The sequence below is a fragment of the Cygnus olor genome, chromosome Z, assembly GCF_009769625.2.
Source record: "Cygnus olor isolate bCygOlo1 chromosome Z, bCygOlo1.pri.v2, whole genome shotgun sequence".
Taxonomy (NCBI): domain Eukaryota; kingdom Metazoa; phylum Chordata; class Aves; order Anseriformes; family Anatidae; genus Cygnus; species Cygnus olor.
The window spans coordinates 33,265,868-33,291,433 of record NC_049198.1 but is presented as its reverse complement, the minus strand read 5'-3'; the positions used below and the strand labels follow the sequence as shown (position 1 = coordinate 33,291,433).

Sequence of the window (25,566 nt, the reverse complement as noted above, 5' to 3'; positions counted from 1 at the left end):
GAGGATTGTTGTGCAAGAGATAGTAAGGAATTACCCTGGACTGTTAGGTATTAGCTAGAGAGTTTCATCTCTATAAATGGTCTAGCTCATCCCTGTAGACTTAAAAGTACAAAGTAAAATAAAAAGAAAGCTTAAGCACTGAGTTCTTTTTAAGTTATTCTGGTCATTTGACGTAAGAAAAAAAAATCTTCCATTCCCTTAGAAAGCTGAATAACTACTATTTGTACTCCGCGTATTGGAGAAAGATTTTGCTTTTGGAAAAATGCTTAACTCGGTATTTGTGCATGTATAGTTGCATTAATGTGTGCATTAATTTGTATTTAATATCCTGACTTTTTCCCTTATGTGTATTTTTTTCTCAGAATTTGCTTAGAAATTTGCATATATAGTGCTGTATTTTATTGTTTAATTCTGCTTATTTTTTTAATTTTACCAATTATAAATTCTATAAATTCTTATCTAGCTTCATGTACCTGTGTTTTTGCTGAATAAGCACTTAAGGACAAAATGCAGCACTGTGTCTATGATTGATAGCAAACAGCTTCCAGGCAATGCAATCATTTCATTGACCTCCAATGACTTCAGGTGCAGAATTATAGCTCTTGGCTGAGTACAGTGTCAATGCTTATTTAGGTGCAGTGACTTATTTAGGAGTAGAGGTTCAATGACTGGTGATTTTCATATATCTAGACATAAATCATATTTTTTCCTAGCATGTTGTAGAAAGAAGGAGCAGAAAAGTTTAATGTACTACTATTTTTTTGCGTGCCACTTAAGTTCTCTCATTTCTGACCTGGGTTATTGTAAACATTTCTCCAAATTCAGGGAATTACCTCGAAGTTCTCTGTACAGCAGTTTCTTTCTGGTCTGATTCAGCCCAGGAAAGAACAGATAACCTGATGGGAGTCTGGAGCAACTTGTTGCCAAGAGTATTACCCATCGGCTGCTTTAGAGGGACTAGATGGGACTCTGACCCATGGCTGAACTTGGTCTTAAGCGAATCCTCTCTTGATTAAATCCCAAATTAGTTAGGAAATATTACATCCAGGTTCTCACTTAAATCTACAGTCAAAAGATTGAAGAGAAACAAAGAGTGAAGGATATTATCACTTATCAAGGGAGAGTGAAAAAGCAGGGGAACAAAACATTTGTAAAATTTGACATCCCACTTTTGAAGGAATTTCAAAAGGCAGATATGCTTGGTGAGAGCTTTTTCAATTCTATTTAATGCCAGTACATTGTAAGTTTCTATCCTTCCCAGGATGAACAAACTTACCTGTTTGGCATACTGTTTAGAGCTAGTTTTCCAGTTTAAATAAAAATTGTGAAGATCTGTCTTCCAGGGAGAAGTTAATGCTCTGCATAATCACTTATCCTCAGCCCAAACACATGACCTGTTTCAATTAATCAAGAACTTCTAGAGAAATCTAATGATGTACATTTGGCTGGAGGTCAGCCTAGGTGAACACAGTGATCCCTTCTGACCATAGACAAAGAGTCTATGGACTCTGATGGATAAAGACGTGGCTGTTAAAAAGGTCTGTCTGCAGCTCCACATTAATCTATCTAGATGTCTAATTTAATGTAAATGAAAACAAGTGAATGCTGGATGGCAGAAAAATATAACATTTTCCCCTCTTCTGGATGGAGTACTGTCAGTGTAACAGAAACCATCATTTCCCTTATCTCATAACAGGAAAGTAGGACTTGAATCTCTGCTCTTTCATGTCATGAATAATAAAGGAGTAGAAAGGTAGAATCAGGTATCTTCTTCATGACAGCTGTATATACACTACAGCTATATACTATACATAATATATATAATCTATATGTGATAGCTGTATATACTATACTATACTATACTATATTACTATAGCCAGTAAAATAAAAATATAAATTTATATTTTTGCAGCAGAGACAGATACTGAAAGTATGAGACCACTTTTTAGACAGGCAATGGCATTTGCAATGGTCAGTAAACACACTGACATTTCTACAGTAACATACCATACAGCACATGTTACAAAGAGTAATAGCATGAGCTCAGCCTGGCCACTATGGTAAAGGATAACAAAAAATGTTTTTACAAATATATTAACAGTAAGAGCAGCACCAAGGAGAATCTCTATCCTTTACTGGATGCAGGGGGGGAACGTGACTACTGAGTAATGTCAGGAAAAGGCTGAGGTTCTCAATTCCTTCTTTACATCTGTCTTTACTAGTCAGACTACTTATCCTTAGGGTAGGAGCATGGGATGGGGAGCAAAAGAAACCCCCACAGTTCAGGTGGAAACTGTTAGAGACCTGCTGCTCCACCTGGACTGTCACAAGTCCATGGGGCCAGATGGGATCCACCTGAGGGTGCTGAGGGAGTTGGCAGATGTGATTGCCAAGCCACTTTCCATCATCTGTCAGCAGTCATGGTTATCCAGAGAGGTTCTAGATGACCGGAGACTTGCTAATGTGACACCCATCTATAAGAAGGGTAATAAGGAGGACCCAAGGCCTGTCAGTCTAACCTCAGTGCCAGGAAAGGTGATGGAACAGGTCATCTTGAATGTAATCAAGCAGCATATGTGGGACAACCAGGGGATCAGGCTCAGTCAGTATGGGTTCATCAAAGGGAAATCCTGCCAGACCAACCTCATCTCCTTCTATAACTGGGTTATCTGTCTGGTGGATGAGGGAAAGGCTGCTGACATTGTCTACAAGATATCAGCAAGGCCTTTGAAATGGTCTCCCACAGTATTCTCCTGGAGAAGCTGGCACCCCATGGCTTGGACAGGCACTCTCTTTCCTGGGTTAAAAACTGGCTAGATGGCCGGACCCAGAGAGTGGTGAATGGAGTGAAATCCAGCCGACGACTGTCACCAGTGGTGTTCGCCAGGGGACGGTGTTGGGGCCCATTTCCTTTAATATATTTATTGATGACTTGGATGAGGGAATTGAGTGCACCCGCAGGAAGTTTAGAGATGACACCAAATTGGGGGGAAGTGTCGGTCTTCTGGAGGGTAGGAAGGCCGTGCAGTGGGACCTGGACAGGACAGGTCAATGGGCAGAGGCCAATGGCATGAGGTTCAACACGGCTAAGTGCTGGGTCCTGCACTTTGGCCACAACAACCCCATGCAGTGCTACAGGCTTGGGGCAGAGTGGTTGGAAAGCTGTGCAGAGGAAAAGGATCTGGGTGTGGTGATTGATGCTCACCTAAGCATGAGCCAGCAGTGTGCCCAGGTGGCCAGGAAGGCCAACGGCATCCTGGCTTGTATCAGGAATAGTGTAGCCAGCAGGACCAGGGAGGTGATTGTCCCCCTGTACTCTGCTCTGGTGAGGCTGCGCCTCGAGTACCATGTTCAGTTTTGGGCCCCCCACTACAAGAAGGACATCGAGGCCCCGGAACGTGTCCAGAGAAGGGCTACGAAGCTGGTGAAGGGCCCGGAACACAAGTCCTATGAGGAGCGGCTGAGGGAACTGGGGTTGTTTAGTCTGAAGAAGAGGAGGCTCATGGTGGACCTTATTGCTCTCTACAACTTCCTGAAAGGAAGCTGTGGGGAGCTGGGGGTTGGCCTCTTCTCACAGGTAACCAGCAATAGGAATGGCCTCAAGTTGCACCAGGGGAGGTTTAGGTTGGAAATAAGGAGAAATTTCTTCTCAGAAAGGGTAGTCAGGCATTGGAACGGGTTGTCCAGAGAGGTGGTGGAGTCACCGTCCCTGGGGGTGTTTAAGGAAAGGTTGGATGTGGTGCTTAGGGACATGGCTTAGTGGTTGATATTGGTGGTAAGGGGATGGTTGGACCAGATGATCTTGGAAATCTTTTCCTTCCTTAATGATTCTATGATCATGTGTGTTAAAGAGAATGTAGGGACTTTTTTTTTTTTTCCAAATTCTTTTAGCAAGACTAATGCTAGAGATTCAGAAATTCATCTCTCTGATCTGCAGAAATACAAAGTGGTTGTGCTCACAGGAGTACAGACACCTCTCCTGTGAAGTACATGCTATGCAGAGCACCTTATGAGAATAGTGACGTGTTGGTAACATTATACAACTCATCTCCAGAGATGAAACCATATCTTTCTATTCCTTTGATAATTAAAATGTCAGTACATTTGTTTTGCTTAAATGTAAACAAACCTCTGATTTACCTGCAGGAAGATGACTCCTGAAGACAACTGAAATGTTGGATAAAATTTGAGCTGGCAGAAGAAGGAAAATTTAAGGAATAGATTGCTTGAGAAATAATTCTACATCATATGCTATAGATTTGTTTTAGATTGTTAATTTATACCTTTACTTCAGTTTTTGAAATTCCTAGAAATCAATCAACTTGTAAACATTTTAGGTGTACCATGTGGAAGAAAAGTGTCCTTCTCAAGCTATTGTGTTTTTTATTACAGGGCAGTATCTGTTTTCTGCTGCACTAATAACAGATTTTCTACTTTTAAATTTTGAAATATCTGTCCTGTGTAAATATCCGTTAGGAAATTAGAATTCCAATCTATACTGCACTGTGCTGATAGTTAAACATGAATCATTGTCCAGAAGTCTAAATAAACAAATGGCTATGTTTACGGTCTAAAATCAAAAGAAAACAAATACAGTCTGGAAAAGAATTGCTCTTACATTACTGATGGGAAATGGAGGCAATGCAAGATTAAATGATTTGACATAGCCAAGGTCATGCAGAGAACCTGCAGCAGCTATTGGCATTGAATTGCAACATCCTAGCTGCCAAACTTGACTGCAGAACCATCATTCTTTTAATATACCTTCTCTCTTCTTAACTCTTTCATGTAAGTAGATGTCAGAAGATGTCAGAATGCCTCCTTTATCGAGCACTTTTTTTAACAAAATGTGTCAGATCTAGGATATTTCCTGTACTTTCCTCTTTAATGAAACCTCACCTACATACCTCCCATACAGCTGTTCTAGAAGACAGTTATGCACCAAATGGCCCCCTCATTTCTTCTCTCTACCTTTTTCCTAGACACCTTGCTGCACAGCAGTGCCAACATTCAGATTTTGTGTATTTCTGGGCAGATGTTAGGACTGTAAAGGATACCTCTGTGTAACGGTGGATTTTTTGTTTTGTCTTTACAGAGCACGGAGACCACATCACCTCAATGTCTCACAGCACTTAACTGGTACACAGGGTGATCTTGCTTTTTTAGCCCCTTGCCAAAGCAAAAGCAAGAAACATAAGTACACAGCATTGTACAACATACAGTTTCATTAGCTAAACTTTTTTGACCTTTTGTCTGCAGTAAAATGGTGTCCTTCACTGCAGCTGAGAAAGACAGAAAATTTCATTTGCCTAGTCTCTCTGGTGGAGTTTATGTTGTGCTATGTGACCTATTTATACTCTTGTGCTATTTAGTTTATAGTACAATTGTTCAAATAAATCCAACAAGCAAGAGAGAAGAAAATAACCTCTTTTTTAAGGTGCACTCCCTTTCTTGTATTGTGCATGTAATTGTCATGTATGCTGTATGATCAAAGTACAACCCATGTTAAAGCACAGAGGACAGAATAGATGGAGGCATCCCCCTTCCTTTGCTAGGATTCAGGTTCCCAGGGAGTGTTGGTATCAGTCTGGACAGTTTGATGTAATTCTACCAATGCAGCTGAAGCTATCTAGGCTCAAGGATTTATTAGTTGTGAATGTTCGTTTTTGTTTTTACTGGGCTAGTGCCAGTAAATAAGTCGCCAAAACCACTAGCTGAGTGTCATTTGATAGGAAAAGGCTCGGATCACAAGTAAGCCTTCTGCCTTTTAACAAAAAAAAAAAAAAAAGTGCTGAGGTAAGCAGTGTCAAACCCAGCTGCATCAACATGATGGTGGGAAGACAAATGACAGCTTTCACTGCTGGATACACGGGATAGAGAGCCCACAGTTCCGAAAAACCTCTTCATATCCCAGAAACAGCTGTCATAACTGAAACTGCAAGGGGCTGCTTTTTAAACTACCAGCTTTGATAAGGAGAACTCACTCACCAGTCTTTTCCCTAGCAGATAAACACACTTCCAGCAGCTCAGCTCATCTGCAAGGTGACTGGAGATTTAAATATCTTCAAAGGTTTCCAAACCCCTCTTCTTATAACCTTACCCAAATAATTATGCTGAGACCCCAGCTGGCATTTCTGAAGTATTTATCACTATAGCCTCTGGCTGCTCTGCCATGTGAGCTCAACAATTACCATGTAATGTAAAACTTCTTAGATTTTTCCTACGGGACATTGAACTTTACAAAGTTAGATCTAACATTTACCGTGTTACTGGCGACAGTAGACACTAAAAGAACCACAATAGAAGGGACACAGGGTCATTTTAGAATAGGTACTGGGGTGATGACAGATTTGAGATGCTCTGTCGGCCTCTTTCAGTGTGGGCTCTGGAATAGGAAGTAACATGAAATCAAAGGAGATTAAATATGTGTGCTCGTGCTCTGCCCTACTGCAGAGGTGCAAGGCACAAGCGATGTGCAGAGGTCCATGCTCTGTGTGCCTGTGTGCACATGCATGCAACAGTTGGGTAAGGAAAAGAAGGAGAGTAGGGAGCCATGAGAGGGGGCAGGGATAGAGGTGCCTGGTGTGAGCGGTGCAATGTGATTGAGACAGGCAAGTCTTTCTCTCCTCGGGGCCAGCTCTTTGTGGTTGTTCCTTGGGCAATGGCTGGGGAATTATGAGGAATGTTTGGAGATGATAACCTACTCTTTTGGGCTCATGGATGGAGCAGAAGTGGGGTGGATGGCTTTTCTCTTTCTGCTTCTTTATATATATATGTGTGTGTGTACGTATATGTATATATATATACTTTACACATATATATATATACATATATATATACTCAGAGGATTACATGGGTAGGTTGCTGTGGTGATGACATAGAGGAGGTCTCCTGCACACCTGCACCACAAAAAAGGATTGATGCTAACATGGACAGCAAGGCAGCCTAGATACATCTTTTCCCTTCCCCTCCCCTCCCCTCCCCTCCCCTCCCCTCCCCTCCCCTCCCCTCCCCTCCCCTCCCCTCCCCTCCCCTCCCCTCCCCTCCCCTCCCCTCCCCTCCCTCCCCTCCCCTCCCCTCCCCTCCCCTCCCCTCCCCTCCCCTCCCCTCCCCTCCCCTCCCCTCCCCTCCCCTCCCCTCCCCTCCCCTCCCCTCCCCTTCCCTTCCCTTCCCTTCCCTTCCCTTCCCTTCCCTTCCCTTCCCTTCCCTTCCCTTCCCTTCCCTTCCCTTCCCTTCCCTTCCCTTCCCTTCCCTTCCCTTCCCTTCCCTTCCCTTCCCTTCCCTTCCCTTCCCTTCCCTTCCCTTCCCTTCCCTTCCCTTCCCTTCCCTTCCCTTCCCTTCCCTTCCCTTCCCTTCCCTTCCCTTCCCTTCCCTTCCTTTCCCTCCACCTTCCCTTCCACCTTCCCCAACCTTTCCTAACCTTTCCTGTGCACAAGATGAGGAAAAAATGGGAAAAAAAGAAGAGAAGGTAAAACAGAGAGCAGGGAAGAAGAGAAAAGCCAATCTGTGCTAAATCAGCTTAGCCGGGCAGTGATGCTCATTTGTTACAAAACAGGATGTACATAAGCGAGACAAACAAAGACTGTCCACTGAAACACCCCGAACAAGCTGTCCTTAAGAGAGAGAAAAGAACAATCATTATTTTGGTTTCACCTACTGGTCGTGCGTACTATAAAGTCTCTGGGAGAAAGCAGAGCAAAGTAACTATGGAATTGCAGAACTCAGACACAGGACATGGAGAGGTGGATGGGGTGTATAAAGCTGGAAACTAAAGTTACTCGTGTATCTGACTGGAGATGTTGTGCCTGTGCATGCACATGCAAACATAAGATTTCATTTTTGAAAGGCACTCTGTCTTTAGAAACAGAGCTCCAGAGTGGTGTGAAAATTGGCATTATATGCCTACTCCTTTGCTAAAGGAAGGAGGTTGAGGCAGTAATAGGGAGGGGAAAAAAAAAAAAAAAAGAAAACTTTATAACAGACACATCTTAGAGACAAACATGCAAACATGCTGCTCTGGGTTGTCTTGGCATTTCTCCAGCTTCTCCTAAGGAAGTAGTCAGTGCCATGCAGACTCACTCTCCTTGCTTCACCTCTCCTGGACATCCCTCTGTCTCCTTAAAGGCTGATGTCCTGTCTTTCTTCTCTTCCCCTTGTCTTCTTTCTCCCACCTATCACTTTCCTATCCCTTCCAGTAATTTTTCACAACTGTTCTTTTTCTCAGAATATAAAACAACAATTTGCATGCCTGCAGCACTGTCCAATGTAAATACAAACAACAGATTAAATAAAGTAAAAATATGTGTATAGGAACATGTAGTAAATGCACAGATGAGACACTGTTTCTCTATATGCTAAAGTGAACAGGGCCTTGTTTCTCTGCTTTGCTCATGTCTCCAGTCACTGTAAGGACAAACGCTCCCACCAACCAGGATGTTTGATAACAGAAGAAAAAATTTACAATTGTAAAGTGATAAAGTGAACAAGCACCTGGCACCTTCACTATAAGAAGTGGGAGAGCAGGGAGAACTGAGTTATGAAGGGTGCAGAGACTTTAACTAGTCTCTCGTTCTTGGGTGCAGCAGCTGTTGGGAGCATTTCCTGTCCTACCAGGGAAAAGAGCACTTTGCTGCTTCGTCACTGCAGTGATGAAAACTGAGCAGTTTTTTTCTCCCTGCACAGAATATTCTGTAGGGTGCAAAAGAGCATTTTCTGCAGGTAACAGAGATGGTAACCTTAGAATTAAAGTTCAGTTAACCCAAGTGTCATGAAGTTCAGTTGTTCTCATGACATGTTTAATCTCTATAAAGAGTTGTACGGTCTATTTATGAGATGAAGGTCAAAAAGCCAAGTTTCTCCTGCTCAGATATCAATAATTTTGATGGAAGTTAATCCACATTTATGGAATGCAATGGCTTGTTCAAGTCCATATATCAGATTTCCCTTTCCTTGTCTTTTTTTTTTATTTTAAAGCTGAGTCTAGCTTTTCTGGATATACAGCATTATATTGGCTGTGGCCACATCTATAGATAAAGCTCTTTGCAGATAATTTTAAAAGACCATAAATATAAAATGCAACCTATTGCTCATCAATTTATTCATGTTCTGAGCTTACAGTTCATGTTAATACCAACCCAGGGAGTGCAACTGTAAAAGAGATTGCATATGTACTTTCCCAGCTAGTGTCAGCACTTGATGTTTCATTTCTTCAGTCAGAAATCTAGACTGAATCAGGGGGCCTCCCACAGGGAAATATTTTTACTAGTGGTTGGCTGTGTTTTTTAATACCCTTTACTGTGTTGTGTTGAAGTGATACTCCATGCTGAACTCTATTCTACACAGACAATCCAAACACAGCAAAGAGGGAGTGAGTACTTGGTCCTAGATGTGATGCCAAATGTGAACTGACTGTTCAAAACAGCGGACTTGGCCAATTCAGAGCTGGCTGAAGCCAGCAGGAACCTTTCCATGTGTGCCAGTGGTTTCTGATCAATATGCAAGTGTTAATTACATGTAACAAAGAGAAGAAATTCAATTCAGATCTCAAAGTGAGGGAAATACAGAAATCTTAGAAAACATGCTCACCTCCCTTCTTACATGGACTTGTTGCTACCGTGTTTACTTCCTCAATATACAGGTTTCTGAGACTCACAGACAGAGGAACACTTCCAAAATACTCAGAGAACATTGGTCCTCCTCTCTTTGGAGGAAGTCTGAGACAATCGATATCTGGTGCATCTCCTGAGCACACAGAACTCTGTAGCATGATCCAGGCAGTCCTGGGAACAGGAACTGAAAGATGTCATGGCTTTTGGAGGTAAAGCCCGTTGATGAGATACAAGAAAGGAAAGGAAATCCAAGATCCTTAGACACTGGCAGCATTTTCTGGTGTAAACAAAGCAGATACTATTTCTAGGATTTTATCAGAAGAGATCAAAATAGAAAATTCTGAGCCACATTCTGGTTTGATGCTTTATAAGCCAAGTGTTATTCTTTTCATGTTAAGGGAGTCACCCCAAACATACAGTAGAGTAACTAGGTGGAAATTAGTCCATGGCTATTCATCAGTAACACCTTTCTCTCCTTTCAAAATAAAGTATTGTATATTTGGGTGTTGTCCAGAATTCCAGCATTATTTTAGCTGCAAACTGCGGTAAAAAATAAGGCAACCCATTTCACTGATGGTGAAATCTGTCTTTGTTTCTATTTCTACCTCCTTGTTAACTTATGTTTTTCTGTATGTTGTAGAAGTCAAGCCTTCTTATAGGGCAGTATACATTTGTATGCATACTGTGTGTATATATAATAATGTGTGTACATATATATATATATTAAGATGAGAGCAAGGTCATTTCTCCTTCAGTGGACAGTACTGCATCAAAAAATATCAACTGCAAACACACTCTAGAATTTGACTTCAAGTTCTCAGATTAAAAAGTGTTTAGAATAAGTAAGAGTGTCTTTTAACTGCATGTAACAAACACAGAAAAGACTACCAACTTGCAGAAAGAAGGATATTTTGATTAAAGGAGCATTTGGTCAGTGAGCATTACTTTGTTTTAGTTACATGAAAAATGATGGATTGTTTGTTTATAATTGAGCTGAGCTGGACTTCCAACTGTGCTTGAAAGTTAAATTTAAAAGGAAAGATGTGGAATGGTCAGTTCCTGGCACAGAAATGCAAGAACTCACAAATCTACATAAAACACATATGAAAAGAAGATTATCCTTGGTCACAATAAAGAAAGTGAAAAATTCTTCTTTTAAAACACCACACCAGAATATACATTCACAGTTTTGCAGCCTCTGTTGACTCCCTGGAGGAGGAAGGAAACAAACAAACAAAGCAAAATGCAAACTGCCTTGACAATGCAACCATGTGCAAAGAAAGTGAGGTCTCACAGAAACCATAGGACACTGTTATATGCTGTTCAGTCTGAAAGCTTTTATAATGCCAGATTTGCACTCCGACATTTTTATTTATTTATTTATTTATTTATTTATGAGGGCTACAGCCATTGGTGGGGAAAACCAATAACATTCAGCCTGAGGAGGTCAATGAGCCTAGGTAGCTGCTACTCAAGACTGTTTGCCCTGCTTTTCTTGTCTCTAGATATATTCCCAGAATGCATGCAAGGGTGGAAACGTCCTGGTCTGTACTCAGGTGGCCCCACCTCTCTGGAAGGGGAGAAGTGCAGCTGGTGGATGTGCTGTTCCACACTGGTGGAAGTTTAAGGGAGAACTGGCTGATCTAGTCTGCTCTTCTGGCCAGAAGCACAACTGCAAAAGGAGGTTTGAGTGGGAAGGAAAACAGGACATAAGGTAAAAGTCAGGGCAGGGAGCATCTGGAGCCCCAGGCAGCCCAAAACACAGCATAAGCGGATAATGTAGGAAAGGAACACAGGTTCTCATTACACTCTCCCCATGTGTAGAATGTAGCTGTGCTTTACAGGATTCTTTAGGGTCTCAGAGAGGTAAAGCAACACTTTACAGCTGGCTGACACCCTTCATCCTCCTCATCTCCATGCAGAAAATGGGAGATTCATTTGGGTGGCTCCCCTCACAATGAGTTGTTCTGTGGTTTGTAAAGCACTTCAAAGTTTCTTACAGTGAAGGGCTATGTGAACGTGGGACAATTATCAATGTTATCTGAATGCACATGCAAATTAAATATTACAGTGTTTAGAATTACATCAACTTGTTCTTTCTTGCAAATGTGGAATGTGATTAATCAACATTCTCTGAACAACCTTCCAAATATTAGTGATGTATCTATTGCCAAACTATCCAAACAATTTAGTACTCAGGAAAACTACCCAGCTAGGTAGTGGAAAGGCATCTCGCTATTGTACATTCTCATGAGCCTTTTTAAAAGCACTAGTTTAAAAATAAACATTGCAGAAAGCATTATGTTCCACTTCTAAGCCAGTTCTGAAGGGCTGCACCTCTGGGCTGAAATGTGGCAGCTGTTTAGCAATGCCCAGTTAATCACAGAATCACAGAATCACAGAATCGTCTAGGTTGGAAGAGACCTCCAAGATCACCTAGTCCAACCGCTGACCTAACACTAACAAGACCTCCACTAAACCATATCACTAAGGGCTACATCTAAACGTCTTTTAAAGACCTCCAGGGATGGCGACTCAACCACTTCCCTGGGCAGTCCATTCCAATGCCTAACAACCCTTTCGGTAAAGAAGTTCTTCCTAATATCCAACCTAAACCTCCCCTGGCACAACTTTAGCCCATTCCCCCTTGTCCTGTCACCAGGCACATGGGAAAATAGACCAACCCCCACCTCTCTACAGCCTCCTTTAAGGTACCTGTAGAGAGCGATAAGGTCGCCCCTGAGCCTCCTCTACTCCAGGCTAAACAACCCCAGCTTCCTCAGCCGCTCCTCATAAGACTTGTTCTCCAGACCCCTCACCAGCTTCGTTGCCCTTCTCTGGACTCTCTCGAGCACCTCCATGTCCTTCTTGTAGCGAGGGGCCCAAAACTGAACACAGTACTCGAGGTGCGGCCTCACCAGGGCCGAGTACAGGGGGACAATCACTTCCCTAGACCTGCTGGCCACACTGCTTCTTATACAAGCCAGGATGCTGTTGGCCTTCTTGGCCACCTGAGCACACTGCTGGCTCATATTCAGCTGCCTATCAACCAGTACTCCCAGGTTCTTCTCTGCCAGGCAGCTTTCCAACCACTCATCTCCCAGCCTGTAGCACTGCTTGGGGTTGTTGCGCCCCAGGTGCAGGACCCGGCACTTGGCCTTGTTGTACTTCATACAGTTGACCTCAGCCCATCGGTCCAGCCTATCCAGATCCTCCTGCAGAGCCTTCCTTCCCTCAAGCAGATCGACACACGTACCTAACTTGGTGTCATCTGCAAACTTACTGAGGGTGCACTCGATCCCCTCATCCAGGTCATCGATAAAGATATTAAAGAGGACTGGCCCCAGTACTGAGCCCTGGGGGACTCCACTAGTGACCGGCCTCCAACTGGATTTGGCTCCATTCACCACAACTCTTTGGGCCCAGCTATCCAGCCAGTTTTTAACCCAACAAAGCGTACACCAGTCCAAGCCACGAGCAGCCAGTTTCTTGAGGAGAATGTTGTGGGAAATGGTATCAAAAGCCTTACTGAAGTCAAGGTAGACAACATCCACAGCCTTCCCCTCATCCACCAAGCGCATCACTTGGTCATAGAAGGAGATCAGGTTCGTCAAGCAGGACCTGCCTTTCATAAACCCATGCTGACTGGGCCTGATCACCTGGTTGCCCTGTAAGTGCCGCGTGATGACATTCAAGATAATCTGCTCCATGAGCTTCCCTGGCACTGACGTCAAACTAACAGGCCTATAGTTCCCTGGCTCTACCCTCCGGCCCTTCCTGTAGATGGGTGTCACATTTGCTAGCCACCAGTTGACTGGGACCTCTCCTGATAGCCAGGACTGCCGATAAATGATGGAAAGCGGCTTGGCCAGCTCCTCCGCCAGTTCGCTCAGTACCCTCGGGTGGATCCCATCTGGCCCCATCGACTTGTGTACATCCAAGTGCTGTAGCAGGTCGCCAACCGTATCCTCGTGGATAGTGAGGGCCACATCCTGCTCCCCATCTCCTTCCACCAGTTCAGGGTACCGGGTATCCAGAGAACAACTGGTCTTGCCGCTAAAGACTGAGGCAAAGAAGGCATTGAGTACCTCAGCCTTTTCCTCATCTTTTGTAACTAAGTTTCCCCCCGCATCCAGTAAAGGATAGAGATTCTCCTTAGTCCTCCTTTTTGTGTTGATGTATTTGTAAAAACGTTTTTTGTTATCTTTAACGTTTTTAACGTTTTTTGTTATCTTTAATGGCAGTAGCCAGATTGAGCTAGATTGAGCTTGCTAGATTAACCTTGCCTTTCATATTAGAAGTGAATAGCACAACATATAGATTCAATCTGTAACAGGATTTTAGATGAAATATTGCTATGTATGTTGAAATTTCACTAAGAAATTAGAAACAAAAAGCCTGATTCATTATTGAATCAGTATTCTTCACAGCTAAGTGACTTCACTGATGATCTAAGAAAGGATAAATATCTGCCTTGGTTTAGCCTCTCTTTCTTTGTGAAAAATTTGTTTCCCAAATAGTGTTTTATTTTACAAAATACGGTAGATCAGGTCTGAGGATTTACCAATCTTGTAACACAATGATGCTTTTCTGAGAGACCATTTGAGCCTTTATTTTCCCTTCACTATATATATTATATATATATATATTATATATAATATATATATTATATATATTTATATATATTATATATATGTATATACATATTTATTTTTCTATATGAAGGCATCTGACTTTGAGCAGACAGTAAGAAATTAAGATTAATTCTATATAAGCCCATTCCTTTACATTCTACTCATCTAGCACATAGCCTCTCAGATGTTATTATCTATTAATGCTATTTGTTTTTACAGATCCATCTTTTTCAAAACATTTTGGGATCTCAGTGTTGCTCTGGAAGCTGTTCTGACTCAAATTTCTCTTTCTTTTTCTTCTGCCAAATGTAACGTTTGAGGATTAAAGACTCAACATGTCTTCCAAAGTTTTCTTTGCGTTCAAACCTATGACCATGAATTTGATTTACTCTTTTTGTATGTTAGCTGAAGTGAATAGGTGGGAAGCCCTAGATAACTGACTCTCCCAATGCAGTAATACCCTGAGTAACAAAAGAGATAAGAATGTTTTTTGGAAGGACATTTGAAAGTGTTTCATAACTTTTGCCATGAATTTGTACGTATACTATCATATAAGTATGCATGTGTCTGATTTTTGTTTTCCTGTTAAATAATTGTACATGTTCCGTACATACAGTATAAGACCAAAATCAAAACAATGGATAATAACGTTCCATCGCCAAGTCTTTTTTTTTTTTTTTTTTCCCTGTGTGGTCTCACTAATTTTTTAAATAATTTTTCTTTTCTTGAAGTCTATTCTTTAGCCTACCACAGGCAGTGGAACCTGACTGACTGTTTCTTCCCTTTTGACTTCTCAAGTTTAGAGGATCGTCTACCAGGAAAATTCTGCTCAATTTCATTGAAATTAACTGGCATTAACACAAATTAAGCATTCTATCTATCTGAGATATTTTTACCTTCAGCTGTTCTCTGCTTTAATGCATTATGAACATACAGGTTACATGCTAGATAGGAAAGACTGTATTTTCAGGCATACAGATAGTACATCTCTTTTAGACTGGGATTTGGGATGTACTGGAATATATACATACAACTAAGGGAGCACATTTAAGTGTACAAAGTTTTACTTTTATTTGAAAACAAAAACAATCAACAAAAAACAAACACTAACAACAACGAACCAAACAAACAAGGAGAGCTTTAATAGAATTCCTACACTCTGCTATTGTATAGCATAAATAGCTTAGCCTGCAAGCATGTCCTGCACTGTTATTGAAGGAGATGTGACTATTAAAGTTGTTATTAGACAGCTTGAAAATGTGGTGGTCCAGATATCTCAACCTTATCACAAATGCCACAGATAAATGTGGGTTCAGCAATGGGCTTCATGGACCAATGGGACAGGGTTGCACTGTGAGATCAGAAATAGCTAGGGACATAAGCAGTGCTAAGGATATGGGCAGAAGAGAAGAAAACAGTGTGAATTTGGGGAATGTGGCCCACATGGAGTTTGCTGAAGTTGTTTTCAGTCATCTGTTCACAGGGTTTAAGAGTCCTGTAATTTCCACTCAACATTTGAAGCTGTTCCAAGCCAGTAAAATAAAGACATTTTGAAACAAAATCAGGCAATTCTTGCAGGTTTCCTGTGATGCCTCTGGATTTGCAAAGGTTTTTATTCTCTCAGAAACTCTAGAAGGATGTGTTTTATCTAAGACATTCAATATGTGACCAAGTGATTTGAGGAAAGCTAAAATTTTATTGTGAACTTGATTCCTCCTTTTCAAGACAGCAAAATAATTATCTGCTTTATATGTCTTATGAAATAAATTTTCCCAAGCCAGTAGTTTTTCCTGCATTCTTACACTTAACTACGGCACTCTTCTTGGGCATCTACAGGTCTGAAATAAATATAAATGAAAATGGTGCTAGAGCACTTCTGCTCCATCTTACTTAGTTAAAGGATTGTATGATGTTTCCCAGTGTTTGCAGATTTCCCCCCACTTTTTCTCAGTTACCTGGCAATCTTAGGGTTAATCAAGTGTGGATTTGGATTCAAATTCAAAGTTGCAAGCAGAAATGTGCTTAATGATCTCATCCTACCTCTCTCCCCTTGTGACCCAAGCACTTAGCCAAAAATCACGTTATTGGAGGTTGTTCTGTAGTATACAGCCAGATGTCTTCAATGCAATCTTTCATATTTACAAAGAAGAGAGAAATTCCTTTTTCCCCTGAATATAGAGAAATCAAGCAGAAGGTAGCTGTTTGCTTACAACTTAAAACCTCTTTCATCTCATACTAAATGTTTAAAATTGTTATTTCCATTCTGTTAGTATTTCTGTGGATCAGGCTTTGTATGTTCCTTCTTTTCCAAGCTTTTTTATTTTTGTTTCACTGTGAGACAAGTGATCCTTCAAGGAATGAAATCACACCAAACCTCTTTGTGTTATTACTCTGGGCAGCCTAGAGTGTGCCTGCATTGATGCAAGGGCCATATTTTTTTCAGCTGTAAATATGCTTAACAGAGCTCAATGGCTTTTTTTTTGCTTGTGAGCTGACTATTATGCTCATGGCACTTCATCCTCATACTGTAATACCAGCTCTGTCACTAACTTCTAGCTGGATGACTGATCTTTACATAAAACAGAGAGAAAATCTGGTAAACTGCTGAAATGGGCATATGAATATTAACATCCAGGGTGAAGGTGTTGAAAGACGCATGCGCTAAGTTTTTCCAGCACATTTAGTTTCTCGGCACCATCCTCAGAGCTACAATTACTCAAACACAAACTATGTATTAGGATGCAGTTGTTTTACACATCTGTTGACAGAGATATCCTCAGAGGTACTAAACATGCCTGTTCTTCACCTACTCCTCGCCTACGCTCTATGGATCGCACCTAAGCTTTTTCACAGCTAGGAAATATTAACCTAGCAGAGTGTCTGGAACTTGCTGCAGTTCACACTGGCTCTATCTGGCTGAGCTGTTTATTTTTCCACTCCCATCACTGCTTTCTACCCTTGTGGCTTTACTGTAACAATTCTGAAGCATCTCTTTTCTCTACTCCAAACAGGCAGGGTACAGTGATCTTGCAAATGCTTTTGCTCCACTCAGTTCCTTGCTTCCATGAACTGTGTAGCTTTTAGCAAGGAGGGACCTGGTTCAACCTTGGTGATAGTCAATACAAATTTTTCAATTAACAGGAATAAGCTCAGGCTATTTTGAAAGAGGACATGAAGCCAGCAGATCCATAATGCTTCCAGTACCTGTCCCATGCTAAACTGATGCTGCAGCAAAACTTTTTTTTTTTTTTTTTTTTTAACCTACCCATATTAAGAACACTGGATCAATCCTTTCCCACCAAGCATTATCTGCTGAGAGTTTGGGATACAGCAAGTAGCTTCAGTAGCTCAGACTGTGAAAATCACATTCCTTATCATCTCCCCAGATGGTCTAGAAAGAACATTCAGACAACACACAACAGAGATAAGCTTAATTTTTCCAAGGAAAATATACTGTGGAATTCTCGCACATCTGGGGCACTTTCTCATTCTTTCCTAAAACAATCTGGTGCATTGAAAAATGTCCAGTTGGGACCAATTTTTTATCCTACCACACATGGAATTCTGGAGTCAGTCTAATTAATCTGATGTTGTTAATAGCTCTAAATTTATACTAGGACACTGGAGAGCAGACTGAACTGTGATCTCTACGGCAGCATGGGAAAAATCTGTGTTGAATACTTATGCTGCCTGTCACTTTCTTTGTTTTCTACTTTATCTATATCTCTTTTTGAAGGATAGCATTCTGGACTTGGAAAAACGGAAGAGGGAAAATACAAAGGCAACAAAATAACTCCAAAATCTTAGCAGCTTAGCTATCCCACCATCTGTTTGAAAGGACAAAACATCCAAACATAACTTGTGGTCCAACAGCCATGCCTGCAAATAAGAAATGGTGCTACAGTTGAAATTCTCTGCCACACATTTTAGATCTAAATATTACAACAACAGCAACATTAACTACCACATTTTACCACATTTAACAGATATTCAAAGAGCTAGGCGATAACTCAGTTCCTTTACTGTTGTTTAGAAGTGAAACCTGAGAGCAGAGAAGAGATGGGGAACGAAACCTTGTGTTAAGCTGGCATGCACCAGTGAATAAATGGCTGGCATTTGCAAAGCTGCATTGCAGGGGAGCTTTTAACAGTTGTCCACTGCCAGCTGATGTCTCTTTAAGCATCACTGCCAAGACACCAAAACTGGAAGCAGGTGCAGGGGCAGAGGAGCTGAATGTGCAAAGGGAGAAAAAAAATAAAGAACAGAACTTCTGTTGTTAAAATTCTGCTGCTTTCTTTAAAACCTAGACAAAGCTTTACTTCAAACTTTAATAATTTTTATTGTGATAGACCTCCGCCTGCCATTAGACAATCCTCTTATGTTTATGTACTGAGCTAAAAGATTTTTGCTGTGTTGCATTTTTTTTATTTGTTGTTATTGTTTTTTCCTTCCCCTGTAAAGCCTTAGATTGTCTGAGAGAATGCTGTATCCTGATTATACCAGCTTTCCTTTGCAGATTGAGAGCGTCAGCTTCTTAATGCCCCTTGTTCCACCCCCAAGCAAGCTGATTTTTACAGACTCCCACCCCCAATAGTCCAGGGCCTGGGAACAGATCTGCTTCCCCAGCTCAGGTCTCTGTCTTCAGTGTGCCATGTCACCAGTTCAGGACCTTATTAAGCTGCTGTCTGATAAGATGCATGGCAGGAAACGAGAGGTGCTAAGGATTTACAGTCTTAAAGACACAAATGCAGTGTGCCACTCATTTTTTTTGTGAAATGGCTTTTGTACCTTTCCTTCAGATCAGTTATAAAAGGTAAGAAAAGACAGGTATAGGCACATTACTGCTTGAAGTGCAAGGTAGTGGTAAGTTTTGAAAGAAACTTCATAAGATATCTAGGTTACTGTTGGAATACCTCAAAGATAAAATAAATTCCCTAATAATATGGAAAACACAGCCAAAATAATAAAATTTATTTATATAATAGCAAAAGACCAAAACTTCAAAATATACTTGGCAGAAGGTGGGAAGGTTTTCTTCAGTACTTTGCTAAGAACTTTGCTTGTTCGTCATTTAGCAGTTATTGTTCTCACAGATTGAAGAAAAGGTGTGCCACCTTCTAGTCAGAGCTCAGAATCTGGTCTTTGTTGTTCGCTGCCCTTTAAAAAATTCCTGCTATTCTCAGTTACAAGATGTTCCTTTCTGCTTTGCTTCTCCTGTAAAGAAAAGACAATAGCTAAAGCCACACGTCAGGTTAAAAAAAAAATCTCCATATGTAGCTGCTTCTGTGCGTGTCATGTTTTAAAAATAATCCCTTTCCCATATTCTAAATAATATGATTTTAAATCATGAGAGTAAGCTTTATTTATTTTTTTCCCTCCTTTTATATCTCTCAGACAAGACGGTTGAAACTATTTTGGTCAGTGTCTTACTGTTTTGCACAGTCCTGACTATGCCTTAATTTTCCATTTATACAGATTAATTTGAAGGAAAAATGTCCCCTTTTTTATCAGTTTATACTGCATAATAAACCTTGTTTTCATTATTACATTGACAGTGAATTTTCCTCTTTAACTTTTTTTTCATATACAACTATTATTTAGTTTCCCTGTTTGAAAATACCCAAGAAATTAATCACCAAGATATAGATGAATCTCTATTTCAGTCCATAACTCATCTTTTCTTTATAACAGTACCTTATCTGGAAGGTTTTAAGGAACTGGGGTAAAATGCTATTCTTCCTCTGGAAGGAATTCAGCTGGAAGTGAAAACATTTAGTCTGCTTCAGGATCAAGAGTGTACAGAATGCACCACAGTACAAAAGAGAATTTATAAATAAACAATAAATCATTTCTGAGCATTGTTCAGTATTAGTAGTCCTTCAAAATAACGAAGTGGATGCAGACTCTGTAGGATTTTCAAAACAGCCACCCTAGACTTTCACTGTATTCCCTCCAATTCTTACACCCTGTGTAGTCTTTAACCAGATGAAAGATGAGATACTCAAAAGAATGACGCCGGTAGTTAGAGCTTGTTATAAAAGCACCAAAATGTTTGATAAAATAAACTTAAGTACCTAAACCTGTTCTGTTTTCTGTGAAACACCATTGCATATGAGGGAGCCCAAATGAGTGGGAGCACTGTGACTTTCTCAGCGCACAGGCTTTTCTTAAATCCTGTCTGTGTCCTTGCTATAGCTATGCATGGGTGGTTTTGACAAGTCAGCAGTTCTCATTACATACCAAAGAGAAGTTGTCCAACGTCTCTTCATTTGCAACAGGCCAGGCTGAAACAGAAGTGTGGGAGAAACAAGTGGTATGCATCTCCTGCCCCTGAGCAAGCTGCCAGGACGCGCACTTATACAAAACTGTTCATACTGTGAGATTTAGGTGGAGTGTCAACAGCAATGAGATGCACTTATAGTCTGTTCTGATGAATTGTGTAAGGCAACAGGGAAGGGTGCAGTGCTACAGCTGCTGCAGGCTGGTGGGCTCTGTGCAGAAGATGGATATGAAGCCCAGAGGAATTAAACTGGAGGCATATTTTTCTGCTCTTCATTTTAATCCTGGAACTGACATACTCCTAAACTGGTTTTACGAGGGTTTAATTTGTTTGGAATAGAAATTATATTTCAAGGGATTAACAGAGCAAAATGGAACACTGCATCTTTAAGCACTTGATCCATGCTACACTCTGCCATACTACTCTGCTTTTATTTCTGTAGCACTCAAGAAGGCATTTGAAACTCCAACTATTTTGCAGTTTTTGTGCATGATTGAAGTTTAAAACAATGAGTGTTCTGAGATAAATATATATATATATTTCTGTGTGTAGATAGGTACATATACACATACATGCACTCACTAACAAAAGCACAATAGCTCATTTATAAAGTAATGAAAATGCTAATGGGTACATTTTGTATAAACTGTACTAGCTTAAACATTCAGCAATAAAGCAGAAAATAGTATAGTTATAAAAAAAAAAATAAAAATACAGCCAAGGCCTATTAAATGAAACCATAGATGAAGTGAACTTATGTCATCAGTCTTTGAATTTTGTACATTTTGAATAGCATCCAAAAATTATAATCCACTGTTTGAAATACTATATCAGTGGAGAAGGAGAAACGGTCTCCCTATTACAAATTTACAGCCTCAAACATTCACATCCTACTATAAATATATCACATACTGTATCATGTTGCTTATGGAAAATGACTTTTTTTTTTTTTTTTTTTTCCCCTTGGCTTTTAATTTTCTAACCCTTTTGCTGAAAATTAGTGTTTGGCAGAGTCAAGACTGTAATTGTTCCTTTCCATTTTACTCTGCAGGAAATATGCTTTCCCTGATCTAAAATAAATTATTTTATATTTCCATATTCACCCTGATCTGTATATACAAATAATGAAATTTAATGCACCTTGAGGATCATGGGACTGTATGTATGCCTGTGGTTTCTTGGTCTTTGAACTACACTATTTTTGTTTAGTACAGTGGTGCCTTTAATGATCTTTACATTTGTAATGTGCTGTTTGGATGAGCTAGACATGTTGTGTCTAAAAACATACTAATAACAATATAACAAAGTATCATGCTAGCTTGGCTTTACCAATAACCAGACTAAGTAACAGCATAAGGAAAAATCACCATCATTAGAACTAAACATGTCTCCTGCTGGATATATCATGCTGGTAGAGTGCCAACAATACTCCAGAGATACTCAGCACCTTCCAGGTTGTGATCCTTAACTATTTAGAGCACAATTTCTATAATAAAACACTACATTAAGTCAAAATTATTTTCTGATGTGTTTTGAATATATAAAATCAAAGCCTTACTTTGAGCTTTTCTTGTTTTACATTCTGGTAAGTTTTTGATCCTTAGTGTAGTAACGGAGGAGGTTAGCAGAACTGCTACTTCGGATTTCCAGAGAGCAGATTTTAGCCTATTGAGAGACCTGGGTGACAAAGGCTGGGAGGTGCTTCTGAAAGGCAAAGGAGTCTGGACGCATTTCTGTGTGACATGATTTAGGTGTTCCTGCTCCGACAGGGTGACTGGACTAGATGACCTTTCAAGGTCCCTTCCAATCCCTAACATTCTGTGATTCTGTGATTCTGTGAGTCCAGGAAAGCTGGGCCTTCCTCAAGAATGAAATCTTAAAGGCCAATTGTTCCCAGGGTACCCAGCCCCCTGAGTTGGGAGAGGCTGACATGGAACAAGATGAAGCTTCTATAATCCTGTGGAAAACTCTAGGTAACCTTCTACATCTTTAGAACTTTGATAAGTCTATGGGGCTGGATGGGATTCATCCAAAGGTGCTGAAGGAGCTGGTGGAAGTGCTTGCCCAGCCACTTTCAATAGTTTACCAGTGGTCCTAGCTAAGTGAGAAGGTTCCAGTTGACTGGAGGTTAGCAAATGTGACTCCAATCTACAAGAAAAGAAGACCCAGGGAATTACAGGCCTGTCACTCTGACTTCAGCACCAGGAAGGTTATGGAGCAGACCATCTAGAGTGCAATCATATGGCACGTACAGGACAACTGAGTGATCAGAAGCAGACAGCTTGGGTTTATGAAGGGTAGGTCCTGCCTGACTAACCTGATCTCCTTCTATGACAAGATGGCTCACTCATTAGATGAGGAAAAGTCTGTGGTTGTTGTTTACTTGGATTTTGGTAAAGTGTTTGTCATTGACTCCCATACTATCCTCCTAGAGAAACTGGCTGCTCATGTCTTGGACGGCTTGCTGGGGGAAGTGTCTGTACGGCTGGGATCAAAGAGTCACAGTGAATGAAGTTGAATTCATTTGGCAGCTGGTTACCAGTGGCATTCCCCAGGGCTCACTGCTGGGGCCTGTTTTATCTGGATGAGGGGATCAAGTGCACCCTCAGTAAGTTTGCAGATGATGCAAGTTAGGCAGGACTGTTGATCTGCTTGAGGGTAGGAAAGCTTTGCAGAGGGATCAATGGGCCAAGTCCAATCACAAGACATTCAAACAAAGCTAAGTGCCAGGTCCTGACTTTGCGTCATAACAACTCAGTGCAGCAGTGCGGAGTTGGGAAAGAGTGGCCGGATGGTTGCCTTCCAGAAAAGGACCTGAGGGTGCTGGCTGACACCTGGCTGAACATGAGCCAGCAGTGTACCCATGTGGCCAAGAAGGCCAATGGCATCTTGGCCTGCATCAGAAATAGTGTGGCCAGCAGGTAGGTCTAAGGGAGTGATTGTTTCTTTGTACCCAACACTGGTGAGAGTGCACCTCAAACACTGTGTTCAGGTTCTGGGCCCCTCACTATGAAAAGGATATTGAGTTGCTTGAGTGTGTGCAGAGAACAGCAATAAAGCTGGTGAAGGGACTAGAGAACAAGACTTATGAGAAGCAACTGAGGAACTGGGGTTTAGTTTGGAGAAAAGGAAGCTGAGGGGAGACCTCAACACTCTTTACAACTACCTGAAAGGAGGTCGCAGATAGGAGGGTCTTGGTCTCTTTTCTCAGATGCCAAGCAATAAGATGTGAGGAGATGGTCTCAAGTTGTGCCAGGGTAGGTTTAGATTGGATTGCTAACATGTTAAGATAATAAGACATTATTCATGGAGAAGGTGGTCAAGCATTGGACTGAGCTGCCTGGAGAAGTGGTGGAGCTCCCAGGTATTGTGTGGATGTGGAACTAAAGTTTTGTGATGGGACTTGGTAGATCAGGTTGATGGTGGGACGTGGTGATCTTGAAGGTCATTTCCAACCTAAGTGATTCTGTAATTCTATAATACTCCAGAACCTTCCAGAAACTCAGCACCTTCCAGTTTAGGTTCCTTAAGTGTTTGGGGCCCAATTTCTGTATTAAAACACTATATTAGACTATCATTACTTTCTCGTGTCTCTTCAATACATAAAATCAAAGCCTTACTTTAAGCTTTTCTTGTTTTATGTTCTGGTAAGTTACAACAGGACTGTTCCTCTGTAGCATAAAAATGACAAAACTTGTTTAATTTCCCTTTCAGCATTTTCCAGCAAGTATCTTTTTTATTGTTTTTATTTATTCATTTATTTTATTTTATTTTTTCCCAGTGGGAAAACAAGTATTGCCTTCTAAATGGCTTGCAAAGTACTTAGTTACTCTTGAGTATGGCAAGAGAGAAAAAATTCATAATTAATGTCTTCAATATTCATAATTAATGTCTTCAGTAGTAAATTTCTACAATATATTGCTTCTCTTTACACTTGCAATCTATCAAAAATATTCTTCTAATTCTGTATATTTTGGGCAGCATCATCTCTCCGATTTATTAGTTATATATTCTCTTACAGCTATTTGTGTAACTTTTACAGTGTTAAAATGTAGTATTTTTTTTTCAAAGCTGTTTTCCATCAGCACCTGGTAATTGCCATATTTCATGTAGTTATGAGATGGAGAATGGAGGAGGGTGTCATAAAATCATAGAATCATAGAATATCCCAAGTTGGAAGGGACCCAAAAGGATCATCATGTCCAACTCCTGGCACCACACAAGTCTACCCAAAATTTTAGACCATGTGACTAAGTGCACAGTCCAAACACTCCTTAAATTCAGACAGGCTTGGTGCAGTGACTACTTCACTGGGGAGCCTGTTCCACTGTGCAACCACCCTCTCGGTGGAGAACCTCTTCCTGATGTCTAGCCTAAACCTCCCCTGCCTCAGCTTGACACCACTGCCGCGGGTCCTACCACTAGTGATTAAAGAGAATAGGTCGTCGCCTGCCCCTCCTCTCCCCCTCACGAGGAAGTTGTAGACCGCGATGAGGTCTCCCCTCAGCCTCCTCTTCAGGCTGAACAGGCCAAGTGACCTCAGCCACTCCTCATATGTCTTCCCCTCTAGGCCCTTCACCAGCTTCGTCGCCCTCCTCTGGACACTCTCCAATAGTTTCACATCCTTTTTTCGTACTGTGGTGCCCAGAACTGCACACAGTGCTCGAGGTGAGGCCGTACCAGCGCAGAGTAGAGCAGAACAATCCCTTCCCTCGACCGACTAACAATGCTGTGCTTGATGCACCCCAGGATACGGTTGGCCCTCCTGGCTGCCAGGGCACACTGCTGGCTCATATTCAACCTGCTGTCAGCCACAACCCCCAGATCCCTGTCTGCAGGACTGCTCCCCAGTATCTCGTCGCCCAGTCTGTACGTATAGCCAGGGTTGCCCCATCCCAGGTGCAGGACCTGGCACTTGCTTTTATTAAACTTCATGCGGTTGGTTATCACCCAGATGTTCAGTGTCCAATATAAGAAAACAGAAAGTCTGGCAACAAAATGAAAGAACACAAACAGGACATAAAAACTGCAAAGCCAGAATTGC

At 41.2% G+C, this 25,566-nt stretch overlaps 1 long non-coding RNA gene across 1 annotated transcript; it reads left to right on the top strand.

Annotated features, from left to right (window-relative positions):
* The first annotated feature begins 3,147 nt into the window (after window positions 1-3,147).
* Window positions 3,148-23,497, top strand: LOC121061999. Its single transcript, XR_005815365.1, has 4 exons — window positions 3,148-3,164; window positions 12,530-12,535; window positions 23,132-23,134; window positions 23,329-23,497. It is a non-coding gene; the product is annotated as an uncharacterized LOC121061999 (long non-coding RNA).
* The last annotated feature ends 2,069 nt before the right edge of the window (window positions 23,498-25,566 follow it).